This window comes from Astatotilapia calliptera, chromosome 3 (assembly GCF_900246225.1).
Source record: "Astatotilapia calliptera chromosome 3, fAstCal1.2, whole genome shotgun sequence".
Taxonomy (NCBI): domain Eukaryota; kingdom Metazoa; phylum Chordata; class Actinopteri; order Cichliformes; family Cichlidae; genus Astatotilapia; species Astatotilapia calliptera.
Window position 1 is genome coordinate 3,561,790 of NC_039304.1, and position 25,781 is coordinate 3,587,570.

General features: G+C 41.5%; 1 pseudogene; it reads left to right on the plus strand.

Moving 5' to 3' along the window:
- The first annotated feature begins 2,536 nt into the window (after positions 1 to 2,536).
- On the plus strand, positions 2,537 to 23,908 carry LOC113016649 (protein NLRC3-like; annotated as a pseudogene).
- The last annotated feature ends 1,873 nt before the right edge of the window (positions 23,909 to 25,781 follow it).

Sequence of the window (25,781 nt, forward strand, 5' to 3'; positions counted from 1 at the left end):
TCATTTTACACAGTAACATCAAAGTAATGTTATGAGGAGTAATGAAGTAACGTACTCCATTACTTTTAATCAAAGTGTTCTGTGTAATATGTGTAATAATGACTGTTTTGAGTAATGACCAACACTGATCACAACAAAGAGGAAATGCCTCCAACATGCACAAACATTTGAGCCACAACATGCAGTTAATGTGCACAAATGTCTTTGATATGCTGCTCAGTGATGGTGGTGACTGTCAGAGCAGAGCTACTGAGAATCAATAAGTAATATCAATGATGGGATCAGAATCACTAAATTCTTCTCATCCCTGTCAGTATCATACATGTGCTGTATAATGTGATAAATGTAGAGGTGCTGGCTGTTCTCTCACTCTGCTGTTTAGCTGTAAAGGACGCCTCCCTGCCTTTGTCTCATTCATGACCTTTAATAGTCTCTTCTAACATGCAGAGATCTGTATGATCTGTTTCATAGAGTCTAACCAGCCTGTACAGGTAACAACAACAGTCACTGCATCACTGACACACAAACGTCATCTCTGTCAATAACAACATTCATACATGGAATAAAAACACATCAGTGGATCATTGCTGGAGCTGATGTTTGTGCTCCTGGTGCAAAGGCTCTCAGTTTCCTCCTTGAAATAAGTGTTTACATTGTTGTTATATTGTTGGCCCACCATTGATCATGTGACTCATCACATGATCAATGGTGAGCGTCTCTTTTCCTCTCAGGTTTAAATATCTGGGACTCTCCACCGTTTGGTTTTAGAGCTGAAGAAGCTTCTCGGATGAAACGTCTTCCAGAAACTTAAAGACGTCTCTTTTCTCTCCAAGCTCCTTAGATCACATGACCTGGATGACTGAACCTACAGACACATTGACCTGGTTTCTAGGTAGAGCTGGGCGATAGAACGATAACGATATGTATCGCGATATAACTTTTTCTCGATAGAAAAATTAAACTATTGCGATAGACCTCGCCGCTCTTGTCCTCTTAAAAAAAAAAAAAAAAAAAAAAGGTCAGCCAATCCAAACTAAGTAGCCGCACGTGTGTTTGTTTGGGAAGCAGCCAGCGCGTAATGGAGGAAATGAGTGTGCCGACTAGAAAAATCAACCGAGCGTGACCGAAGAGAAAACAGATGATGGTTCCAATGCCGGAGAGATTGTCGAACGGAAGAGCCATAGAAGTTCCGTAGTGTGAAGGTATTTCGGCTATTTCAAGTCTGACAAAAAACAGAGTAGCGTGCACTGTAAATTGTGCCGAAAGCAAGTCTGGAAATACAATAAACTGGTGCATGCGTCACACTGTGCGCCACGTTATTGTTTCGGTGAAATGAATTTCTACAATACTGTTAATTCTACTCTCTGCAGTGTTTAAATGCTTACATATACACACAGTTACTGTCCGTCCACACATACGACTCGGTTCTGCTTCTATGCCCCAGCTTTGTTTACTTTTTCCCACCGAGGCTTCTAGACTTCTGATTGGCCAACATTTCTGCACGGTTAGGAATCTAGCGCCACCTGCTGCTTTGGCATGTTCATAGCAGCGTTTTCCTTCATTTCTGCCTTTATGTGTGGACGGGATTATTTTTTAAAACGGAAACGGAAAATCTCCGTTTTCAAAAACACCCGTGTACGTGTGGACGTAGCCTCAGTCTCTGACTGGAAGCGCTAATTCGTCATTCGGCTTTTGTCAGACTAAAGTAACTGTTAAAACTGTTTGAAAAGCTAAGCTATACAACAAGGAGAGATTGAGAATTTCCTTTTAGTTCTCAGTTTATTTGATATTGACAAAAGTTAGTCAGTTTTGTCTGTTCTTCTGTAAAACAAACTAAGATTTATTTTTAGAATTAATATTTTGTTTCTAAGTGGAATTGACAGTTTAGTCTGTTTCGTTTGTTCTATTTTGAAACTTAAACGCTTTAGCGGCTGCCTTTTGTGTAGTTTGCAATATTTGCCTTTATTTATCTGAAAAAGTCTCATGTTCCTTAAGTACATCTACCCTGTTGAACTTATTATGGGAAATAAATATTTAAATAAAAACAAGCTGCTGATTATTTCACATTTTACTTGTGAGCAACGGCACATTTAAATCTTACAAATATAGTTATTTGGCTTATATCGTGATAGATATCGTTATCGCCTGAAATGAAAAAAACATATCGTGATATGAAAAAATCTCATATTGCCCAGCTCTACTTTAAAGGTGATCGTTTAGGACTTCAGCAATAATACAGACAGCAATGTAGTTAGCAGTAAAACAGCTTTATTGGGAATTAACTTAAAAAACAAACAAACATCTGTCTCCTATTTTCTGTCACACAGGAAAGAAGCATCAATATCTGATGAGAAGACTTATTTATTTCTTTTTGGGGGTTTTTTCAACAGGAGAAGAATATCTAACAAGTTGATTTGTTCACATCTTAATTTTTAAGTGACATGTGCATTTTGAGTTTATACACTCTTTATATAAGGCGACAGTTTCCTTTTGCAGTATTTTTGTGTGGAGTGTTTTTCTTTTTCTTAACAAAAAGGGAACAAAGGTGTTTAAGTTCACCTAGGATGATTTGTCTTAACTTTCACATGGTCTTACTGAGGTGATGTGAATTGAAACATGCATTTTTTTTTGGCGGTGAGGGAGGAATGTGCTGGAAAAGTTTGAAAAGGGACCTTGAAAGTGCTTAAGAAGTGCTTGAATTTGACCCTGAAAAAGGCATATGAACCCTGATCATTATCATTAGCCTGTGTAAGTCCTGAGTGTCCTCCAGTTCAGTGTCTTTGTCAGTCCTACATGTGTCGTTTCTGTTCAGCTGGTCTTCCAGTCAGTCATCCATCTCAGACTCTGTCATTCTGTCATAAACACCAGCCTTCACCACCTGTGAGGCCTGCGTTTGGGTCCTCTCTTCTCCACATCCACACTGCGATGCTGTGACATATACAGTACATAAAATCAAAATTCACGTTTTATGCAACTAAAGTGTTTCATTATGTAGGCTACAGAACATAATTCAGTTATAGACGATATATGAAACATGTATACTTACTGCATTTGAATCATTTAAACCATATGTGATATAAACACCTGCACGTGTGTTTGAAAAAACAAACGCTTTGATTTTGACACCCCAAGAAAATCTTCCTAGATCTGCACGTGTTCAGAGTAAGAGCCGAATAAACAGCAGCAGAAGCTGATTGATGAACAGCTGAATGACATATCAGCTGTAGCTGCAGCATCTGCACAGAGTTTGATTGGCTAACGCTGATTTGTTTGTTTTTTTAAACAGGACAGCAGAGAGAGAGAGAAGGAGATGAAGAGTGCAGCAGATTGATGAAACAGTGAAGAAGAGGTGAGCATCTGACAGAGCAGAGCCAGTTTAAAGGAGCCTCACAAGCTCACACATGACAGCTTCATCAACATGGAGCTCTGAGTGTTTATTAAAGGCTCATTGGACGCTCTGACACAGCTGACTGCAGCCTTTAGCTGTGAGCACACAGTGTCTCACATTTACATTCACTTCCCTGTCAAACTCAGTAACTTTAAACAGCTGCTGTTATCAGGTGAAGATAGCAAAGCTTTCAGGGCTGAGCCCCAGTGTTTCAGGATAATGGCCCCAGAGACCACAGTCACATATGTGGGGAAGGATTTTAAGTTTAAAACTTCCTTTAAGCACTAACAGCAGAGACGCACAAAGTCGCAGACAGGGAACAAAGTATTTTAGGTTTGTATTGTCAGATTATTTAATCATTATACTGAACAAATATGTGAAAAAGTAAAAACCTCTATTATGATGAGGTTATCACTACATTCACATGTCATCGATGTGTTCTTTCACACAGATCAGTTTCAGTGTGTGTGGCCCGTACACTAAACCATGACACAAATTCATATGATGTGACACCCAGACTGTGTTCACTGTTTCTTTTGGTAAAATCATCTTCTCGTGTTTTTATGGAAAGATGATGGAAGAACCTAAAGAACAGCCAGCCAAAGCAGCTCCATCAGCAGGTAGGAGATCAGTGCTTTGTATGATGAGACGTATGGATGTATAGACTTCAGGCAGATTCTTTTTTGTAACTGTGATAAGTACATGAAATTCACGAGTTGTAACCTGTCCTAATCTTTGCCTTAATCTTTCTGTGGGACATTAATATAACATGAGAACTTCCAGTCTAAGGAGTTTGGCAGAGAAACAACTGGACTTTTTTGTACTTTGAACCCACATATGAGGTTAAAACGATGTCATCTTAAAATGAAACTGAAAAAATATTGAAACTGAAACAAATGTATTGAAAGTGAAATGATAGTGAAAAAACATAAATATAGAAATTTAAAGAAAAACTCACTGTTCATGTGGTTTTCACACTTACATCGTTTTTTTCCACGTACAGTTATTTTTTCAGCTTCAATTAGTTGGCACTGCTTCGGCATCTGAGGGTGCGCTTGAGGGGCGGGGCTTCAGAGCCACATATATGAGCCACATATGTTTGCGCACATTATATTGCTGACCAGTGACTGTAGAAATCATGGACGACCTAATATCTGCAGCAGCCGCAGTCATGAAGAAACTTGCGTTCTCTGAACGGCACATAGAGCGGGGACGCTGAGAGGAGGTCCAGCGTTTACCGACTGTTTCAAACTGACAGACTCAGGTGTTCTTCAGTGTCTGCCTGACAGAAGGACCTGAGAGCCGCCACAATATTTTTGGTAAGTGAAAGGTGTTTGTAAGCTAATCTGTAGCTAACATCCTTAGCTAGCTAGCTAAGATGGGCACTCGGCTATCGGCAAAACTTGTTTTGTAAAGTTTGTTTAGTTAACCCGTGCAGGTGAACGAAATGAACAGAAATTTATTTATGGAGCATTATTATTTAATAAATGCTCATAATTTATTTTTGAGTAAATTTTATGTACATCTATGTTAATAAAAGTGCCTGTGTGACATCTGGGACACAGCTTTGACCCTTTTTGTTTTTACTTTATGGCTTAAAAAATAAATAAATCGAGATTTATATCGATTTATATATTTATATCGCTGTCTAGGTAAAAAATATCGAGATACGAATTTTGGGTCATATCGCCCAGCCCTACTTTATGTCTGAGTTTGATGGTTCTGTTCTCTTTGTGATTACAGGAGCTGCCGTCAGATTCAGACCTCAGCACCACCCAGTGACAGCAGACAGATCATCCAACATGTTCACATGTTAACTGCAGAATGAACTGATGCAAACAGTACAAAGGTTAAAGCACCACATGTGCTGTAGTGAAAGCTGCAGCTGTTTTATTGATAAAAACAAAGTCAAAAGGATTAATCACCCCTGTATCATATGAATGTTGGGTTTTTCTCTGTATCTGTTATTGTACGATCTACTGTACAATATAAAGCACCTTCAGGTGACTGTTGTTGTGATTTGGCGCTATATAAATAAAATTGAATTAAATTGAAATGTAACTGTGTCACTATATATCAGCATTAACAGGACCTCAGCTTGGTGTTTCACAAAGCTGCTGATCTCAGACCTGCACAGCTTCCGTTTTAAACACTGAATGTACTCAGCTGCATGAAGAGCATGTTTGAGTTTCTCTGACACAATTAAATAAAAACTGATGAAGGTCAAAGGTCGTCACTTGTATGTCGAACTACAGACTTGTCATCTGGAATTCTTTCACAGTTTTTTATTTTTGCCAATAGTGTGTTATTTACCATTAAGTGATTCAGAGTCATTTATACCAGAGTAACCATAGAGGATAATATATTTTTAAGTATATAACTATCCACAGGACTGAATATAATATCTCTAAGTAAAAGTCCAGAGACTGAGGATTATCCAAGTACTTATAACATTACACAAAGCAAAGCTCAAAAAGCTGCTGGCCCTGATGCATTACAGGGCATGCTTGCCCCCCACACTGGATCCTCACCAATTTGTCTATCAAATCAATGGAGTACAGAGGATGCTGTATCCACAGCTCTTCACTGTGTACTCTCACACCTGGACAACAAGAGTACTCATGCAAAAATACTGTTAGTTGACTTCAGCTCAGCATTCAGTACAGTTCTTCCCTCCAAGCTGATCACCAAACGTGTGGATCTTGGACTCAACAACTCCATCTGTACCTGGATCATGGCTCATGGACTTTCTGACCAACAGACCTCAGCATGTTAGATCAGGCCATAACAGCTCTACCACTGTCACACTCACACTGGCACTCCACAGGGCTGTGTGCTGAGCCCGTTCCTCTATGACTGCAGACCTTAGTATGCATCCAACTCCATCCTTGGACGGGTCTCCAGCTTCAAGTTCTTGGGGATCCACATCTCTGAGAATCTGTCCTGGTCAACTAACACCTCCAGCCTGGTCAAGAAGGCCCATCAGGGCCTCTTTTTCTTTAGGATACTGAAGAAGAATCAACTTCCACCGCTGTGTGATAGAGAGCATCCTGACCAACTGTGTCACAGTCTGGTGTGGGAACTGCTCTGCTGCTGACCGCAAGGCACTGCAGCGCCCAACACATCACAGGGATTCCACTTCCTGGCATTGAGGATGTCCGCAAGAAGAGATGTCTACGCCGAGTATGCATCATTCTCGGACTCCTCTCATACTGCCAATAAACTCTTCCAGCTCCTCCTCCCCTCCAGGAGGCGCTACAGGAGCCTTCAGACTAAAACCAGCAGGTTTAGGAACAGCTTCTTCCCCACAGCTGTCACCCTACTGAACTCAGTCCCCGCTGAGCCTTTCCATCCACTCACCTAACCCTTCTACACTCCTCCTCCCAGTGACCATGATCCTTTCATTATCAACATTCACCACGTTGGTTACTACTGTAGTTTTAGGACACTGACATGGTGTAGTCTCTGTTATAGTGCCTACACTGTTATAGTCTGTTCAGAGAGCTACGCTTCCACTACTGTAGATATTTTCATAGCACTCTGTAGATCTGTTTACCTCACAGTGCTTCATCTTTATATATGTATATTTGTTCATAGTATACCTGTATACTTGCCCGTCTGCAGAGGTGGGTAGTGACGAGTTACATTTACTCCGTTATATTTACTTGAGTAAGTCTTTGGAAAAAAATTTTACTTTTAAAGTACCCTTTTTGCACGATACTTTTTACTTTTACTTGAGTACATTTGTGAAGAAGAAACGGTACTTTTACTCTGCTACATTTCCAAAATTTGACTCGTTACTTTAAAAAAAATAATTTGTTTAACACATTAGATAACATGCCGCCAGTGGAGTTTCCGGTAACTTTTTTACCAATCAGATGTGGCCATGCAGTCACATGACCAGCTTGAATCTGTGGCGGGCCCAAGCGTATCAAAGTAGCGGACACACGGAAAGAAGAAACACATGAAAACATGGCAGAGCCGGTTGTCTACGCTAGAGCTGATGGGGATGAACAGCATTTTCCTCACATACAAAGAATGTTTTGCTTAAAAGCAGCACAAAAGAGCAGCTATGTCTTCAGTGAGAGCCAAAACAAACCAACTTTTCAGCGTCAAACAACTCAGTTCATGTAACCTGAGGAAACTGTAAGTTTTCTCTAAATATCCTTTAGCTGTGGTTAGCTGGATGTCAGTCTTATGTTACAGACGCTGTGTCGAGCTCGAGCTGCGAGTCATATTTTCGGCGCTACATTGTAGTGAGATAAGTTTGTGGGTATTTTGTGCAGCTTCAGCTGTACTTTTAACTGCTCGCTGGTTAGCTAGCGTGAGCTATAAGCTAACAGCTAGCATGGTTAATGACGCTAGAGTTCCACGCACATGCAAACAGCTCGTCTCTACTGCTTTAACTGTTAAAACAGAAGACAATACTGCAGCTGACAGGGTTTATTATGTGAAACAGCAGCTTGTTTAGTTTAAACAGTCTGCATTAAGCTGGGCAAACACTGTGCGATTTTTTTTTTTTCAGTCGCGTTATTCAGCTCCTGCTCAAACTGTACAATTAAATCGCAGAGGTTAGAAGTTCATAGGTCACGATGCAGGGTCTCACACTATATGGCCTGATGCTCTGATGCGACCCGAGTGCTCAAACTGTGCATTCATAACATGAAGCTTATCATACAAAATCTGTCCCTCGCTCTCCCTCTCTCTGTCTTACAGACACACACACCATCAACTTTGCTAAATTACTAATGAAAAACATTGACCAGGCAGCTGTGATTGAGTAGCAATGTCCATCCAACTCTTTTCATGGTTGTTGTAGTCATAATAATTTTGTGAGGCCACATTGAAAAGTGTTGGATACAGAAGCGTAGTACGGAAGCGTAGAGCCGCCACCCAGGCAAAAGAAAAATAGAGCTATGTCACATTATAACGTGAAAAGTTTATTATTATAGTATACTATTGTTCTAACAATATTAGATATAGTTCTAACAATATACTTTTCATGTTTGTACAATATACTATCATTTAGGTACAATATACCTATTACAATATACATAATTCTCACGTTCGTACTTGCACTCGTTCTTATTTTAAACTTAATCTGGAATGCAGGATATGAATGACAAGATTTTGTTTTTCATATTTTTCATTATTTTTCAGTTTCAATTTTTTCTTCGGTTTCATTTTAAGCTGGCATCATTTTAACCCTACACACCCTAAAATTTAGTATTTGTTGATGAGATGTTGAAGTGTTAATTGAACAAAGTTAAAATACAGTGGAACCCCGACTTACGAAATTAATCCGTTCCCGAGGGTCTTTCGTAAGTCGAAAATTTTCTTAAGTCGAAACAGCCATTGCACCTTTTGAGTGAGGTGATGCTGAACGATAGGCTAATTGCTAACTAGAACAACAATATGTCGTTCAAGTGGAACAGCGAAGCACGAGTACGGAAGCCAAGGGGTTGTCACATGATTCGGAAGGCCTTGTGGGCATTGTAGGCTCAGCCAATCAGAGCCAGCGGATTTCGTTACACCGGCATTTTGCCGTACCATGGGCAGAAATATTGCCGTTCATTGCCTTCGTAACTTGAATTTTTTGTTAAATGGGGTATTCGTAAGTCGGGGTTCCACTGTATTTTTCACATGATTTCGACTGAGAAGCATGTTTATGTCTCTTTCTTCTTCCTGTAGAGGAGGAGCTTGCCAGGGTACGGTCAGCCTTTGTCTGGAGGGTAACAATAGAAATCCTTAAACTGCTCCTTGAGGCCCTTGTAAGTGATGGTATCTTAAATAAGTTGGAGGAAGAATCGATACTGGAGGGGAACCCACTCAGAGCAGACAAGGCACGCAGCTTGATCGACACAGTGAGGAAAAAAGGAGACAAAGCATGCAAGATAACAATCAAGCATCTTCAGATCAAAGATCCTTCTCTTTTCTCTCAGCTGCGTTTGAACTCTGATCCATCTGCTCAACAAGGTGAGGTCATGCATCATATACCATGAATAAAAATGGTCACCTTGCAGTTTGTTGAGATGTGAAAGTGAAACCTCAGAATTCATTGTAAGAAAAAGGAGAGGGCAAGAACGTCATTCTACGACGAATGTTTGGATTTGTTACATGCCTGCAAATGTATTTTCTAAACTACATGGAGGAATTTTGATGATCGTCATAAACGTGTGAAACTACTTAGATCGAATGTGATCTGTATTTAATTAAACACAAGTGTTCTTTACTTTTAAAAACCATGCAAACTGATTGCCTTAAAAAAGAAAAGTCAGAGTGTTTCTCTAACAAGAGGACACTCTTTAAGCATCGGTCATTTGACTTAAATGTTTAATGAAAAAAATGCCACATTTACATATAATAAAGTAAAGCACATGTTTTGTGTGGCCAGAAAGGGTTTACATTATCTTTTGCCATTGTAAATTACGAGAAGAATTAATGAATCTCTCTCAGATGCTTCTTTAAATAACATAGCAGTGGGGAACGTTATGACACTTCAATGTTGTTATTTTTGGTTACAAAGTTTGGAGAAGAGGCACAGAAAGCAGAAACCTGTTTAGCCTGCACATGTTGGCATCAGGTACATATGAAAAGCTGCAAAGCAATGCAGATGTGGAGGTTCAAAACATTTAACGTGGCTTTTTTCAGGAAATACATTTAGGAATTCCTGAAGCCCCTTTTTGATGAATTTCTGGTAGAATGAGTATATTAAAAACTAAAATGTATGATAGGTTAAATAAAGGCCAAAGTACATCACATAGCTCCTTCAGACCAGATTTGTATTTTTCCTTCTTTTTTTCCTTTTTTTGATTCAGATGCTCTTCAGAAGTGTCAGCCTAAACTCAAGTCTCTCTTAAAGAAGAAGTTCCAGTGTGTGTTTGAGGGCATCGCTAAAGCAGGAAACCCAACCCTCCTGAATCAGATCTACACAGAGCTCTACATCACAGAGGGAGGGACTGCAGAGGTCAATGATGAACATGAGGTCAGACAGATTGAAACAGCATCCAGGAAACCACACAGACCTGAAACAACAATCAGACATGAAGACATCTTTAAAGACTCACCCAAAAGACAGGACCTGATCAGAACAGTGCTGACAAAGGGAGTGGCTGGCATTGGGAAAACGGTCTTAACACAGAAATACAGCCTGGACTGGGCTGAAGACAAAGCCAACCAGGACATCCAGTTCATATTTCCATTCACTTTCAGAGAGCTGAATGTGCTGAAAGAGGAAAAGTTCAGCTTGGTGGGACTTGTTCATCACTTCTTTACTGAAACCAAAGAAGCAGGAATCTGCAGCTTTGAAGACTTCCAGGTTGTGTTCATCTTTGATGGTCTGGATGAGTGTCGAGGTCCTCTGGACTTCAACAACACTACAATCCTAACTGACCCTAGAAAGTCCACCTCAGTGGATGTGCTGCTGATAAACCTCATCAGGGGGAAACTGCTTCCCTCTGCTCGCCTCTGGATAACCACACGACCTGCAGCAGCCAATCAGATCCCTCCTGACTGTGTCGGCATGGTGACAGAGGTCAGAGGGTTCACTGACCCACAGAAGGAGGAGTACTTCAGGAAGAGATTCAGAGATGAGGAGCAGGCCAGCAGGATCATCTCCCACATCAAGACATCACGAAGCCTCCACATCATGTGTCACATCCCAGTCTTCTGCTGGATCACTGCTACAGTTCTGGAGGATGTGCTGGAAACCAGAGAGGGAGGACAGCTGCCCAAGACCCTGACTGAGATGTACATCCAGTTCCTGGTGGTTCAGGCCAAAGTGAAGAAGGTCAAGTATGATGGAGGAGCTGAGACAGATCCACACTGGAGTCCAGAGAGCAGGAAGATGATGGAGTCTCTGGGAAAACTGGCTTTTGATCAGCTGCAGAAAGGAAACCTGATCTTCTATGAATCAGACCTGACAGAGTGTGGCATCAATATCAGAGCAGCCTCAGTGTACTCAGGAGTGTTCACACAGATCTTTAAAGAGGAGAGCGGACTGTACCAGGACAAGGTGTTCTGCTTCATCCATCTGAGTGTTCAGGAGTTTCTGGCTGCTCTTCATGTCCATCTGACCTTCATCAACTCTGGACTCAATCTGCTGGAACAACAACAAACAACCTCCAAGAAATCTAAATTATTTAACAAACTAAAACTTCAATCTCTCCACCAGAGTGCTGTGAACAAGGCCTTACAGAGTCCAAATGGACACCTGGACTTGTTCCTCCGCTTCCTCCTGGGTCTTTCACTGCAGACCAATCAGACTCTCCTACGAGGTCTGCTGACACAGACAGGAAGTAGCTCACAGACCAATCAGGAAACAGTTCAGTACATCAAGAAGAAGCTCAGTGAGAATCTGTCTGCAGAAAAAAGCATCAATCTGATCCACTGTCTGAATGAACTGAATGATCGTTCTCTAGTGGAGGAGATCCAACAGTACATAACATTAGGACTTGTCTCCAATGGCAATCTGTCTCCTGCTCAGTGGTCAGCTCTGGTCTTCATCTTACTGTCATCAGAAGAAGATCTGGATGAGTTTGACCTGCAGAAATACTCTGCTTCAGAGGAGGCTCTTCTGAGGCTGCTGCCAGTGGTCAAAGCCTCCAACAAAGCTCTGTGAGTAAACATGTGATCAGGCTTTTATCTATAACATAAATAGTGTAATGTGTGATGGGCCCTTAAAAACTTAAACATATTTATTTACATGATCATCAGCACTAAATACAGTATATTATAGTTAATGTTTGATAGCAGCAGTAAATGTCAGTGTCTTAGACATATATGGACTTCAGCTTTAATCAAAGTCATATCCAGAATCATCCTGTAAGTAAACTTTATTCATACAGCAGCTTTCACAGGTCAAAAATCACAAAGTGCTTTACAACAGAAACAGGCAATAAAAACACAGAAGATAAAAACATTAAACAGCAAACACTGAACATCATACAGCCTAAAACTAGTTAAAGGCCACTCTGAATACTAGAGTCTGAATAAATGAGTTAGTGGGACCAGTAACAGCCTTTAACTGGAAGATCTCAGATGTGAGAAGAGCTGTAGGATTGTAGAAAGTCAGAAATATAGACTGGGACTAAAAGTAAGGACTAAAACTTTAAATAAAGCCTAAAATGAACTGGTTACCAGTGTGAAGAGATTAAACTGGAGTAATGTCCAGTCTGTTTCATGTGCTGGTTAAAAGCCTCGCAGCATCATTCTGTACTGACTGAAGACGTTCAAAGACTGTGATGGACCCATAGGTGATCAACTCCCTCATTCCTCCTCTGGTCTTATTGCTCAGCTGAAGAGGAGTTCACTTCTATATGTTACAATCAGCATCACCAGTACAGCTCCAAGGATCTGCAGCTGCTGGCAGATTCAATCATGCATGCTTGATTGTTTTTCAGTCTCTCAGGTCAGATGAAGTCATATTCTTTATGAATCAGCATAAGAAGTCAATAAAAATTCAAAGCAAATCAAGATAAGCGTTTATTCGTGTTTTAACAAATATATGAGCGAGAGGGACCTTTTTAGTCTAAAGTTATAATCATCTGCCACATTTCGAATCTCTTTACCACGTGGACTTTTAAAATATTTTCTGTTCCCCCAGACTGAGTCTCTGTAACTGGTCAGAGAGTTCATTTAACTTGTCATTTGATAATAGTTTGTTATCAAATTACAGTTTTTCAAATTGTGTTTTTATTTTGTTTTTTAGGCTGAGTGTCCCTGATCTCTCAGACAGAGGCTGTGAAGCTCTGTCCTCAGTTCTCAGCTCCCAGTCTTCTACACTGAGACAGCTGGACTTAAGTAACAACAACCTGCAGGATCCAGCAGTGAGGTATCTTTCTGCAGGACTGAGAAGTCCAGACTGTAAACTGAATACTCTGAGGTGAGATCAAGTTATGTTGTGCTTTTCATCAATTGACAGAATTAACCAATAAGAATCCACTAAATGGGAAAAAAGTCAGTTAAACTTCTGTAATAGTTTTATGATAATTTAATGAGCAGAGAGTTATTGATCAATATGTCAGCTACTTTGGTGCTAATGCACTGCCCGGCACATGGAGCCCAATTGGCATTTGCAATAGAATACCAGAATTGATTGACCATTGTCAGTTAACAAATGTCAGCGTCATCCATTTGTTGACTCTCAGTAAAAAAACAGGATTAATTGCTAAATCTAAAAACTCTTTAGTGCACCCTCATTGCAACTTAACAACAGTGTTTGTTTAATGTTTATCTGTCATTTTTCAGACTGAGTCACTGTAAGCTCTCAGAGAGAGGCTATGAAGCTCTGTCCTCAGCTCTCAGCTCCCAGTCCTCTAGTCTGAGACAGCTGGACCTGAGTAACTCTGACCTGCAGGATTCAGGAGTGAAGCTTCTGTCTGCTGGAGTGAAGAGTCCACACTGTAAAATGGAAACTCTCAGGTCAGGATTTAAAATTTTCCAATGATGATCACGTTAAACCTGATTTCTATTACTGCATAAACAGGAAATTGATTTTTTAAAAAGTCTTAATGTAGAAATTAGTGTCTGGGGTTTTTAGTGATATTTGTTCACTTTCTGTCTTTCATTTGCAATGAAATGTCCCATCTGCTCCTGAGTCCAAAATCTTTATTTTAGCAGTGCTTCATCCACCAAACCTTCTAGTTCGATTCCTGTATGCTGAAGGTTTTTACAGAGCTGTTTGTTCAGATATCAGAATTTGATTTTCAGAAACATTTAGTAATAAAAATATGATCAATTGATTATTTCTGACTGAAAAGATGAAATATACAGGGAGTGCAGAATTATTAGGCAAATGAGTATTTTGTCCACATCATCCTCTTCATGCATGTTGTCTTACTCCAAGCTGTATAGGCTCGAAAGCCTACTACCAATTAAGCATATTAGGTGATGTGAATCTCTGTAATGAGAAGGGGTGTGGTCTAATGACATCAACACCCTATATCAGGTGTGCATAATTGTTAGGCAACGTCCTTTCCTTTGGCAAAATGGGTCAAAAGAAGGACTTGACAGGCTCAGAAAAGTCAAAAATAGTGAGATATCTTGCAGAGGGATGCAGCAGTCTCAAAATTGCAAAGCTTCTGAAGCGTGATCATCGAACAATCAAGCGTTTCATTCAAAATAGTCAACAGGGTCGCAAGAAGCGTGTGGAAAAACCAAGGCGCAAAATAACTGCCCATGAACTGAGAAAAGTCAAGCGTGCAGCTGCCAAGATGCCACTTGCCACCAGTTTGGCCATATTTCAGAGCTGCAACATCACTGGAGTGCCCAAAAGCACAAGGTGTGCAATACTCAGAGACATGGCCAAGGTAAGAAAGGCTGAAAGACGACCACCACTGAACAAGACACACAAGCTGAAACGTCAAGACTGGGCCAAGAAATATCTCAAGACTGGTTTTTCTAAGGTTTTATGGACTGATGAAATGAGAGTGAGTCTTGATGGGCCAGATGGATGGGCCCGTGGCTGGATTGGTAAAGGGCAGAGAGCTCCAGTCCCACTCAGACGCCAGCAAGGTGGAGGTGGAGTACTGGTTTGGGCTGGTATCATCAAAGATGAGCTTGTGGGGCCTTTTCGGGTTGAGGATGGAGTCAAGCTCAACTCCCAGTCCTACTGCCAGTTTCTGGAAGACACCTTCTTCAAGCAGTGGTACAGGAAGAAGTCTGCATCCTTCAAGAAAAACATGATTTTCATGCAGGACAATGCTCCATCACACGCGTCCAAGTACTCCACAGCGTGGCTGGCAAGAAAGGGTATAAAAGAAGAAAAACTAATGACATGGCCTCCTTGTTCACCTGATCTGAACCCCATTGAGAACCTGTGGTCCATCATCAAATGTGAGATTTACAAGGAGGGAAAACAGTACACCTCTCTGAACAGTGTCTGGGAGGCTGTGGTTGCTGCTGCACGCAATGTTGATGGTGAACAGATCAAAACACTGACAGAATCCATGGATGGCAGGCTTTTGAGTGTCCTTGCAAAGAAAGGTGGCTATATTGGTCGCTGATTTGTTTTTCTTTTGTTTTTGAATGTCAGAAACGTATATTTGTGAATGTGGAGATGTTATATTGGTGTCACTGGTAAAAATCAATAATTGAAATGGGTATATATTTGTTTTTTGTTAAGTTGCCTAATAATTCTGCACAGTAATAGTCACCTGCACACACAGATATCCCCCTAAAATAGCTAAAACTAAAAACAAACTAAAAACTACTTCCAAAAACATTCAGCTTTAATATTAATGAGTTTTTTGGGTTCATTGAGAACATGGTTGTTGTTCAATAATAACATTATTCCTCAGAAATACAACTTGCCTAATAATTCTGCACTCCCTGTGTATTTGGTCAGTGATATGACTCATTGCCTCACTTAAACATAAAATGTAAACAAAAATTCAAAACAATAGATTAATACAAAACAGAGTTTGACTGTCGAGCTTAAAGTGAGCTTGAATGTTATTCACTTCCTGTTTTATTTTGGTAGTTATCGTCTCTGATTTTTACCCCAACATTGTCTACATTAGTTTCAGCTGTAGAAGGTTTTATTGACTGTTTGATTTGTCACTTTTTTTAACTATAATTGTTGACTTATAAGCTATTGCTTAAAATGTATTTTCATTAAAATACCAAATAATTTATTACTTTATCATCTAATTAGATTATAATTCTGTAAATAAGAGTGATAGTGTGGCCTGTGTGGGTTGTCTTCAGGTTCTCTGCTTCCTCCCACAGTCCAAGAACATGCATGCTGGGTTAACTGGAGATGTGTGATTGTGAGCATAAATGTTTGTCTGTCTAGCTCTGTTTCTACCTGGCTACATCACCGTTACTGATGCTGAACCAATAACCTGGTCTGGACCAGGTTATGTTCAGAGTTTTTGTTTAAAATCAGCTGAAGCGCCTCATTTTCACTGATTCTTTCATTTACAGAAAGCTTTAAGTGAGATATAGATTCAGTCATATGTTACTAATATTACTTTTAACCTGAGCAGTGAAAGTCCACGGTGATCTGAAAATGATGTGCCGGGAGTTGTGCCGTTCTCTGCGGCTTCAGTGACCCTCGAGCTCTCGACTAGCTGGGTAACAGACGTCGCTGAAAACGTCGAAGCACTTTTGCACTTTTGCAAATATGCGATATCTTGATAAACCGAGCGGATATTTGAAGTTTACACACCCACATTCTCCCCTGAAAATATGTTAAAAGTTTATTTTGTGACCCAGGAAGATTAATAAGAGTAATTTTAAAACTTAGTAGCGGTCGCCATTACTGGAAGCTGGAGTTTGGCTGGGCCGCACTATGAATTCTGGGATATGGTGGGCCACGAAGGACACACCCGACCCATCTTTCAAATTCGGGGAAAAGGAGGACGCATTTGTCGGCTGCATTCGGAGGAATTTGGACAGCCTTCGGTGCGTCGCTGTGACGTAATCCGTCTACAAATGTGTCCTCAGGAGGATGCAGCCCATGAATTTGGACACACCGAGCCTGCGTGCTGGTAGCAACTTAGCCACAGCTCGGGTGTGGAGGAGAAGCTGAAAAAGAAGGTTTTCTAGTTTGTAAGGAGGAAAAAACTGAGAGGACTAAGTGAAAGAGAGGCTGGAGAGTAACACAGAGCAGCAATGAATGCTGCTCACACAGTTTAGACAGTTTAGCATCAAATGTTCGAGTGAGTTAGCTCCCAGCTAACTAGCAGAGCAGCTAACTAGCAGAGCAGCTAACTAGCAAACCAGCCAACCGCACCCACAAGCTGCGACTGCGTCTTTCTAACAAGAGCGTCAGACACGCAGACTGGTTTTCTTTGTGGATGATGATGTGTTCTCACACTGATCCTTCATGATGATGCTGTCATCCACCCACTGCTCCTGGTGTTGCCAATTCCTCAGTAAGGAAAATCGCTATTGGCTGTCCTAAAAGTCGCTGGAAGTCGCTAAATGATGTCATCGCCTAAGTTGGATAAATGGTCATGCTAATGTAATTGTAACGTACGTTGTAGGAGAGAAAAATAACATCGTGGAAGAGACATAGCGTGAGTAAAAAAACGTCCTGGAATGCATTTAAATACCATACCATACCAACTTTATTTCTAAAGCACTTTAACATAAAACCAGAGTTTCACAAAGTGCTGTACATGTTAATAGCATACGTAAAGAAAATTAAAATGAGATACAATAAAATAAATAGATACAATAAATTGAAACATGTTAAAACAAATTGAGTCAACCCCTCTAATCAATGCCAAAGGCTTCAGCGAATAAATATGTTTTAAGAAGACTTTTAAATTCAGAGAGAGAAGAGGCCTGCCTAACATGCAAGGGCAGATCATTCCACAACTTTGGAGCAGCTACAGCAAAAGCACGATCACCTTTAAGTTTATACTTAGTTTTCGGTACCTTAAGGAGTTGCTGATTGGCGGACCTAAGGGAACGGGCAGGTGTATATGGTTGTAGTAGCTCCGAGAGGTAGGGGGGGGCCAGGCCATTAAGAGATAAATAAATAAATCATAGTTCTGTCTGTAACTATTACAACACTCTCACCACATTTGTTAACAATTCTCTCAACAAATGTGTTTTTCCTCGTTCTTTGTTATCCAGCTGCGACTTTGAGTATAAATGTGTCATAAACAGGATAAAGCAGTGCAGGTTCAGTGTAATCAAACCTCAGACTGAGTTCAAAATCATCACCTGTCCCTGATACCACGTCAGCACCAAAACCATGATGTGTTTACTCACATTTAAAAAGTTGGAGGGCAGTGTGAATGGACTGTTGTCATTGGTCTGAATGTGCCTCTATAAACATGTGCTCTTCATTATTGATGTTTTCCTAATGAACAGAAAATGAGACTTAATAAAATCCTTCTGACTGTTGTTGGAGCAGGTTGGGTCCTGGGTTTGAGTCCCCCACTGAACCACAGTGGCTTCTAGCTTTGTTTCACAGTGTATAGAACAACAAATAAAACCAAATCACAAAAAAACACATCAAACTTTGAGGGTTGAACCAAGGATGAGGAAGCAGACTCGGCCCCAAACATCTGGATATATGGATGGTTACCAGAGCAACCACAGCAGTGTGCTCTCAGTATATTTAGTTGTATAAAGGTGTTTGTGGTGTGTTGCAGCTGAAGCAGCCTCATGTATGTTGACACAGGGAGAAAATAGTGTGAGGACACTGTTCACAGCAGTCACAGCTCGCTGCCTTCAACAGTCTCTTCCTTCCTTGTTTGGATGTCACTGATATCATCTTCTGCTCTCACACTGACCACCTGTTGAAGCTAACATGCTAACATGGAAGCAGCAGGTATGCCACCTGTGGCAGCTGAGGTCACGTGATCTGAGTGTTTGAACCACACGTTGGAGCAGCGTTTCCAAACATCTGCACTTCAGAAGCTCCAAAGTGTGGAAATGTCACTGTGGAGCGTCTCATCACTATCTAAGAGATTTTCTTGCCTCTGCAAAGCGAAGCTTGCAAACAGCACCATAGTTTGTCAATCCCAACCAATCAGAGCGCTCCTTATGTCACGTCACATGACTCGTGTGTTTTCCTCTTTGATTAGCACCCAAAGAACTAAAGAAAGGTTAAAAGGACGTTCAGCCAATCAAATCCCTCCTAGCAACAGGAAGTCTAGAGAGGAAATGGAGCAGAGAAGGAGAATCACCAGTTTAAATGTCTGAGTTTTAAACTGGTGACCCTCTAAAGAGGCTTTTATTGACTCTTTCTGTTTTCTTTACAGCTTTTTTCACCATTTAAACTGTTTAATATCAGATTTAGAAATAACTTTTGGACAGTTTTTCTACATTTGCACTAAAATGTGACATCAGTAATGACTTTCTGACTTTACGTTGGACTAATCTAACGACTCAGCCTGGCTATGTTGGACTGGGTGTGGCAGCAGCTCCCAGTTTGAGTTCAGGAGACAGACACCCTCTCTACTTTGAAGATCAGCTTCAAACTTTCCTTTTTGATAAAGCTTATAGTTCGAGCTGGATCAGGTGACCCTGAACCATCCCTTAGTTATGCTGCTATAGGCTCAGGCTGTTGGTGGACTTCCCATGATGCTCTGCTTTCTTCTCCCCTCTTTTCACTCCTGATGCTTTTATATGTCACTACTGCATGTCCTTAACTTTTGTCTCTCTGTTTTGTTCTTGTCTCTCTGAGCTCATCTCTTCTCTTTCCCCTCACCCTGCAACCAGTCATGGTAGATGCTCCTCCTGGAGCCTGTTTTCACTGGGAGGATCTTTGTGTCAAAGGGAGTTCTTCTTCCCACCATCACCAAGTGCTGCTCACAGTGGATTGTGTCGCGAAATCTATCAATGTAGAGCAGTGAGACAAACCACGGAGGCCCCAGAGAAATGCAATCAAACGATGAGTTTATTAACACACAGGAGAAAACATCAGCCTATGTCTTCTGACAAAAATACATGTTGTGGACACTTACAAAGCAGTGGGGTATACGCCCCCCCTTGGCGTCAATAAAAATAGTCAGAGTAAAATAGGTTCCAGACATTAGTCACAGTTAATGGTACATCTTGTACATCTTTAATGGCTATAAACAGACACAGAACTTCTCTTTTCTGTAACACCTTCCATACAAGGTAATAAACTTCAAGCCCTCAGGGTCTCTGGGGCTAATTATTGACTCTGGTCATCTGTTGCCAAGTAGAGTAAAATATAGTGAGACACCAAATGAGTTAAGGCCTCAGGCCTGACACATTCCTAGATTATATGTATTGTAAGCATCCATGCAATCATCCTGTTCTAGTTTCCCTCAGCATGTATCACCTGGACAGTCACGCCAGTGAAGCTTAAGACCCTTAATGAACCGAACATCAACTCGACATAAGCACAAATATGCAATGTGTATGAAATACTTCTGACCGTACTTGTAATAAAAGTTAACATAATGGAAGGATCCTCAAATGAACATGTTCAATAGACAACTTTAATGCAATATCAATACTGTGAGAAATATTATTAGATGGAATAATGCTGTAAAGAACATTATTAATGCAGTTATAATGATGCAGATTATATGGCAGCAATAAAAGAATTTCTGTATCTCCACAATTGTCTGATGGTTGGGACTTTCTCTCTAATATTGGAGGCTGTTACCTTACACTGTTAAACAGCTTCAGATGACTGTTGTTGTCCATTGGGAATTGTCACTTATAAATAAAGTTACATTGAATGGATGTAAATGGATAGATGTTATTGTGACAAAGAGAAAACGATTGTTGACAGATTGATTGTTGTTTTGTGTGTCTGCAGTCTGTCAGGCTGTCTGATCACAGAGGAAGGCTGTACTTCTCTGGCCTCAGCTCTGAGCTCCAACCCCTCCCATCTGAGAGAGCTGGACCTGAGCTACAATCATCCAGGTGCCTCAGGAATTAAGCTGCTGTCGGCTGGACTGAAGGATCCAGGCTGGAGACTGGACACTCTCAGGTATGGAGAGAAAATCTGATAGAGGAGGAAGAGCTGGAAACATTTCCTGTGTCCTTCACTCACTTCCTGTTTGTTTCCTGCAGATGACACATGAACAATCACACATGCAGGAATATTTTCAGGGACAGACACACTAGTCTAGCTGGATAGTTCATGGATATTTATGTAGGGGTCTCCAAGGAGTCTGGTTGCAGGAACATTTAGGTCACAGGTGTACCTGATATAGATACCAGTGTACCTAATAAAGTGTCAGCTAACATTTGGAAATGGAAGCTTAAATAATGACAAACTGTACATTCACAGCTGAAGTCACAATAAATTTGTTCTCAAGTGCACATTTTTCTGTTATTGTTCTCAAACAACAGAATGAGAATGAAATATTGATTCTAACAGGGCCCATAAACTTTACTAACTAAACATTACTGTGAGCAGCTCCTCCATCACTTCAAAACTGTCATCAACACCACGGACATACATTGGGAGCTGGGCAGTGTCGGTGATGTCTGTGGTCTCATCAAGAGCGACTGAGTATACACTGAAACATTTGGCTCTCTCACACAGTTGGTCATAAATGTCACTTGACAGGTCAGAAATGCGATCTGCTGCGGTGTTGGCAGAAAGGCTGATGTTGCTAAACTGACCTTTCTTTCCCGGACAGACTATATTTGCAGCCTGCAATATGCACTTTTAGACAAATGCACCTTCTGTGAATGGCTTCCCTGCTTTAGCAATCATCTCACTAACCACGTGGCTCCGACTGCTGCATTATTCTCTTTGGTTGCTTTCTTGGAGAAATCTTGCTGCCTCAGTAGATCTGTTTTAAGACTGGCAACCCGGTTCGCTCTCTCGTCTCCCTGGTATTTTGCATCCAGCTCAGCATGTCTAGTTGTGTAATGACGTTTCAAATTGTATTCCTTGTGCAGCGCAACTTTCTCTGTGCAAATAAGACAGGTCGGGGTGCCCCTGTGCTCAACAAAGAAATATTGCATTTCCCACTTTTCCTGAAATTGTCGGTGCTCATCACCAACCTTTCTCTTCACCGCAGGCTTTGAAAAAGACATGTTTGGGGCTATGTGACATTTATAATTCTACTTGGTGTCACTGTCGCATTGAAGTTTCAATCAAGCGTTTAGCCGACGGACGGGGAACGTCTCAACGCGTAGAGAACGTCATTTCTGCTTCTTTTTCTTGCAACCGTAGCACGGCGATCGGCAGATAAAAAGCCGGTAGCAGTCTCCTTTGTTTTTACGCTCGATGTTCATGTCTTTCATGACGACACGAACACCGTGGCGTTTGCAGATGGTAGAAAGTGCAGGGATAGCGAGCGCAAAAAAGGCGACTGCTCACGGCGCCGGGCTGTTGTTACAGGAGAAAGAAGCGGAAATGACACCGTGACATATAACAAATAACATCAGCTGTTTCTGATGTTAGTTGTTTTGACTGCTTTTACATTATATTGAAATATATGTAATGTTCATGTTTGCTGCAATGCAAACGCAGTGATGCAAATAAAAACATGGAGCCACAAATTACGGTGCGACCCTATAATTAGTCCGGGTTACCGGGGACTGTTGTTGCCGATGAACAGGTGTCGCTATGTGACTGCAGACTAAATTGGGCTGCATTGAGTTCATGACTTTTCTTTTATCCCGCCGCCTACGCATCACTGTGAGAGTTAATATGAGATCTCTCTCTGTGGAAAAATAACTTTAAATCCCACTGACGTGTGTATAAATCTATATACGTATAATGTCCCGCTGGGCAGCAACTTAAAAAAACAACTTTTTTTGAAGTGTTGTGAACGCAGCGCGCTGGGGCGAATGTCGGCGTTTGCCCAATAGAAAGGAGGAAGCCAGCCAGGCACAGGAAAGAAAGAAACACTCCAGGGCAACGCTGCTGGAACTTTGACTCATTGAGAAATGTTTCCCTGCTTGCATCAAGCCCGGCTGGTGTCCCCTGAGATCCATATCCCACCCTGATTGGTGGGTTAATTCAGCTCCGCCCACAACACTGTAAAGTGTCATACATTATCAAACTAACATTACATTTTCATATTAAGGTGGGGCCAAAAACTATCGTCCTGCGGGCCGCAATTGGCCCGCGGGCCACGAGTTTGAGACCCCTGGTGTAGGAGGACACCTACTCTGTGTCTGGTTAAGTATAAGAGCCCTTTGTTAGGGGGACCGCTGGACTCTTAGCACCAGCTTTGGGGTCACAGGGTCACATCTGGAACACACACACACACACACACACACACACAGACACAGACACACACACACACACACACAGACACACACACACACACACACACACACACTATGCACAGACTGGTACTCTTTGTTCATACCTGTGTAAGACGTCATAATGAACTTGTGCATATTCATGTAAGCTCAATAAAGAGCAGTGTTACGAGGGAGCAGACGAGAGCGACTGAGGTCAAGTGAAGGAACGGCGCTGTCACAGTTCTCTCCCTCATCAATTGTCTGGTTCCAGCGGTGGGTCTGTGCTAGACGACCCATCACCAGCTTTTTCCACTGGTTACCAGTACGTGGTAGAATCCACTTCCAGATCTGGTTGTCTTTAAATCTGTGAATGGATTGGCTCCATCTTATCTCTCTTTAACAAAAGAATCCAAGTGGAGCCCTCAGGTCTGCAGATAAGCAGCTTCTGACCAGAACTAGACGTAAAAACAGAGGTGAGCTTTATCGATGGCTGCAGCCAAACTCTGGAACAGTCGCCCTTCACATCAGGTCGTCACCAACACTGGACATTTTTAAAAGCCGGTTGGAAACACATTTGTACTCTGTAGCTTTCAATCCTGACCAGTCTTTATAGTCATTACTGTGTATGTTTCCTATTTTCTCTCTACTCTGTGCAGCACTTTGGCTCAAGCTGTTTTTAAATGTGCTGATAAATAAATGTAGATTTCTTTGAATAAAACAGTGGAGCCGAGCTTTGAGCTCAGTGTGTAACAGTGTGTGTGTGAGAGCCATGTAATGTCCATGTGTGCATGCTGACTGTGCTGCTCTGACCCCCCTCCTCCTTTCAGGGTGGAGCCTGCTGGAGTCCGATGGTTGAGACCAGGTCTGAGGAAGTGTAAGTGTGTTTTTAATGGGATTCATGAAAACAAAGCAGCACACATTCAACCATCTTCATCATGTCAGGAGTCATCATCAAAGTGTCAATCAATGAACAGATGATGGATCAATAACTGCAGCTGGATTGTGTTTGTTCTCTCCATCAGATTCCTGTCAACTCACAATCGACACAAACACAGTGAACACAAAGCTCCAACTGTCTGACAACAACAGGAAGGTGACATGTGTGGAGGAGGTTCAGTCATATCCTGATCATCCAGACAGATTTGATTATTATCAGCTGCTGTGTAGAAATGGTCTGACTGGTCGCTGTTACTGGGAGGTCGAGTGGAGAGGAAACGTTTATATATCAGTGAGTTACAGAAGCATCAGAAGGAAAGGAGGCAGTGACTGTTTGTTTGGATGCAATGATCAGTCCTGGAGTCTGATCTGCTCTGATGATGGTCCTCGTTATGTCAGGCACAATAACAGACAAACATCCATCTCCTCCTCCTCCTCCTCCTCTGTCTCTAACAGAGCAGCAGTGTATGTGGACTGTCCTGCTGGCACTCTGTCCTTCTACAGAGTCTCCTCTGACACTCTGATCCACCTCCACACCTTCAACACCACATTCACTCAAACTCTTTATCCTGGGTTTATGTTCTGGTCTCCTGGTTCCTCAGTGTCCCTGTGCTGAGTGGAGTGTAAAGAGTGTCTCCTGTTACAGAAACACTCTGACTGTTGAACAGATAGTTCAGTCTGTACATGTCTGTCTCTTTCACTCACAAACACGTTTTCAGATTCATGGATTCAATCAGTTGATGTTTGAAACTCTTCTAAATGATTCCTTGTAAACTTCTTCCTCTTCAGTCACAAACAAACAGGAAGTGATGTCACATGTGTTCCTGTCCACACAGCAGAATGAGTCTATTGCTGACAGTGATGTACAAACAGAGTGAGCATTTCTGAGGCCCAAAATAAACTGAGTAGTTCACTGAATGAACAATGGACTGTGAGCTCAGTTCCTTCATCATTAGTATGGATTATATATGTATATGTATTATATTAGTATCATATATATCAGGTGCTGCTGCTTTCAGTCATTGTGCAAATGTGCTGTTTGTAAGCTTGTAAAGCTGCAGTCAGCTGAGACTGAAGAAGTCACCTGATCAGTGAGCAAACGTTTCTGAAAACGTCCAGATGAACAGAATCAACCTTTTGGGATCAGCCAGCAATGCAGCATCATTGTTGTTCAGCTTCAGAGGTTTGCAGGAATGAACTGATGACCAGAAACAGCTGCAAAGTCCAAGAAAATACCAGCTGGAGTTCAGCTGCATTTGAAGAAGTCAAAGAAAAGTAAGGATGGCAAAGGGCGACGTTTTCTTCCAAAGAGCTGCAAACATGGTCGACGCCTCATTAGAAGAATCATCTGGACATTTGTGAGGAACTCTAACCAAGAAAGCAACGTCACACAGATCCAACAGACAGTTTCCATGACTGCAAGTGTTGAGTGGAAAAATGCTACATTGCATTATTGCATCCTCTCACCACAGGAGGCGCTGTTGGCACCACTGATTGCTGATCAGCTGTTCTCTGATGATCTGATTGATACTGTGAATAACGGGACTCACTGAACTCTGTGACACAGTGAAGATTACAGAGTTTAACTTCAACATCTGACTGACGTCACACAGACAGAAGGATGAACCAGTGAGGCACAGAACACAGTTACTGGAGATACTGGATCAGCTCCATGTGAACCTCTGATGGAGAAGCTGCTGAGCCAGAGAAACATCAGGACATGACAGCAGCTGCACTTATCTAACAACATGTAGCAGAGCTGATCTATGTTAGAGGATCTATCACAGCAGCTGAAGCCAAA